Here is a 3,361-nt window from a genome sequence, read left to right as displayed (position 1 = left end):
TAGTTGAATGAGAAAGAGAGGAGGCTTGTCTCCGAGCTGGAGATGCTACTGTCACATTATCATAAAGAGGTGGAGCCTGGGTGTATTCTTAGAGAGAGTGAGAGAGAGAAACATGCAGGTTGAGAGAGCAGAGAGAGAGAGCAAAGATTAGCCTACATAAACTTTGGATAAGCCTATTTATTAACGCCTAACGACGCTTTAATATTAATGCTTCTGATGGCACTCAATCTGTCTTCTTTATAGCACTTTTAAACCTTGTTGGCATTACTCTAATCTTCCCACTTCGTTTGTGACTAATAGTTGTATAATTGCATTATCTTTGAAAATTATGGCTTAATTGCTGTAGTTATTTGTCTTGAGAGCAAATATTCTCCATGTTTACTACTAATTGTGATACCACCAAAGAGAGTTTTATAGCAGTGATTTAAACTTACTAAGAGTCTTCCACAAAATATAAAATCATATTTAAATGTTATAACATGTATAACATTTCAATTTGTACAAAATTTCATCTATACATTCTTACCAGGATCTTCATGGTCCATTTGTATTGTATAGATTTGACGTAAAGGCTTGCCTTGTGTAAGAAAAGTAGGCTGTCCTTCTTATTTGGAATGATTTATTTTAAAATGTCAAATACGAAATACAAAATATGAATTATCCAAATATCCATACTTCTTTAATAAATAAAAAAACAAAATATTAGCAAATCCTTGTTTAATTAAAATGTGCTACAACAGCTGAATTAGAAAAAAAGCCTTAAGGATGTTTTGCCTTTTTTCAAGTAATTTCTGTTGCACCTCATTTCTGCCGGGTGCCCTTTTTGTCATTCATGTCATTTTATTTGTAATTAATTCCTTTCAAAATCAACATAAATCAGGATCTAAATTGAAATCAAAAGGATCCAAAAAAAGAGTGTAACCCCCGCCCCCAACAACCGTCATGTGGGGGGTGGGGGAGGGTTAATAACCTTGTCTTGACAAATTGACCCCTTTACCTGTTCCCTGTACTGTTTCCTCATCCATTCCACACACACACCAACACACACACACCATTTACATACGGAGCTCGCAGTCCTTTCAAAGTGGCTTTCACGGAACATTGTGCTGATAATGATCTCGGTCGTGAGGGAGAGAGAGACACAGATCTCCAGAGACCATCTCACCATAAGACAAGGGGGAAGAGGATAAAACTCTGACTGTACTCCAACTCAAAGGACTTTAACACTCTTTTCCTCCAAGCCCCCCACCCCCTCTCTCCAATAAGCCCTCTTGTGTTTTTTAATTGGCAGAAATTAATCTTTAGGATGTAGATGGTAGATTTACATTCATTAAAAGTCAAGAGAGGAAGCCAGGCTTGATGCTAATCAAATCTGCTTAATTATGCTTAACATGAGTATCTCCAGGGGAAGAGGGAGAGAGAGAGAGGGGGAAAGAGAGAGAGATAGCTAACTCGAACTTTTTACTTTTTGCCTTTGATAACTCCTGCTGAGCATGGCCTTTTCCTTGCCAAAAAGAAATGTCACGACTCTCTTTCTCCAGCTGTAGAAAAATACACTGATAAAGCCATGTGTTAAGCAGAGCTGATTCCCATTGTAAACTCCCACCTTTAAGGCTTTAATAATGTTCATTTTTAACCTCCCGGCTCAGTGTACTGCAACTTTAAAGGCTTGTTGCACCATCTGATAATAAATCTATGATACAGTTAATAAAAAAGGTGGCATGATCAAGGGCATGATGAGTAATATGTCAGCCTAAAGAAGTGATTATAAATTTAGATACTAGATTTGGTTTCATTTTTCATTGTAGTTAATCCATCCACAGTCTGCTGAGCAACATTAGTGTCTATAGGTGGCAGGATGGTGGGAAGTGACTTTGTCTCACAACAGGAAGGTCACAGGTTTAATTCTTACAGCAGCTATTGTGCTTAAACTGCCATGAAATGAAACAATGAAGCGATACTTAAAGTAAAATCTCCCCAGTTACTGAAGTATAAAAATCTAGGGTACCATACAGAGGAGATATAAGCTACTATAACTGTGGAAGATTACACAGGAACACCAACGATTTACATCAAACAGGTCTTGTATAATATTATAGCATATGCGAGAAAAAAAAGTTGTTCAAAGCATTTTATGTCCTGAAGTGCCTCAGCTGGTGTCACTTGAGTCAATAAATATTGGTCGATGACAAATTCATACTCCCTCCTAAAAGAAAATATATCTGGATACAGTTCTTCTGTTTAAACAGTTCATATTTATCTTGCCATAGTGCCATCCGAAGCCAAAGAGATGGAGATACTGCTCATGTTGTGTTGCTGTTTGAAAGCCAAGCTCTGGTCCTTTCCACATGTCTGTTTTGGCCAGTGAGCAGCAGAAGCATGAGGGAAATGTGTAGGTGGTTAGATCAGCCGATGAAGTGTAAATACCACTCAATCTGTTCTCATTAGAGGAGTAAAAACATACGAATCACTTCGCCTCTATTAAAAATGCCCCAGGGTCCTGGTTAAGTGTGTGTGTGTGCGTGAGAGAAAGAAGGAGGGGATGACAGAATGATGTTTTGGCATTTGTGTCTGCAGAGGGGATCTGAAATGCCACCACCATCAACGCTGCTTAATTCTCAGAAACACACTCTTAATCTGAACAGACAATCCGTTCCGACAGCCACTGTTATGGTTCAAATCAACTTGGAGTGAAGGGTGTGTGTGTGCTCTTGTGAGTGAGAGTGTATGTCATTGTGTTTTGGTATGTGATTAGGTTTCTGTGTGTGTGTGTGCTCATCTCTGAATGTGTGTGTATGACCAAGATATCACACATCCATTCCACATTCTCCTATGATAATGTGGATTGATTATGGATATGATAATGAGAGGCCAGCGCGGCGTCGCGACCTTCACAAGGTCTAATTGAAACAAGCGTTGGTCCTCCGAAGCACTTATCAAGTCACACAGCACATCATTAATCACGGAGAATACAAGCTGTCAGCGTAACACACATACACACACACTCATTCTCTATTTTTCAGTTTTTTTTTATTCTCACACACACAAATGCTGTCTCTCCTGTCTTTTCTCTCCCTCTCCTTCTCTTAAACACACACACACAATGCAAGCTGTCACTACAATATGCCTGGCATTGTCTTCTTTTAAGGAGAGTGGACAGCTAGTCCACCCTCCATCTCTATTTTGTACAAGAAAAGTTGGAGAACAAACAAGCTGTTTGAGTTAAACCTTTTAAAAAAAAAACACAACAGAGGGAATGTTAAAACAATTCAACAAACACAAACAGCTGTTCACTTCACCCAAACTCGCCTGAAATTGAATTAACTCAAGTTGTTTTATTACCTGCTTTTATTGGGAGACA

This window comes from Trematomus bernacchii, unplaced genomic scaffold (assembly GCF_902827165.1).
Source record: "Trematomus bernacchii unplaced genomic scaffold, fTreBer1.1, whole genome shotgun sequence".
Classification (NCBI taxonomy): Eukaryota; Metazoa; Chordata; class Actinopteri; order Perciformes; family Nototheniidae; genus Trematomus; species Trematomus bernacchii.
This window is presented reverse-complemented; position numbering follows the sequence as displayed.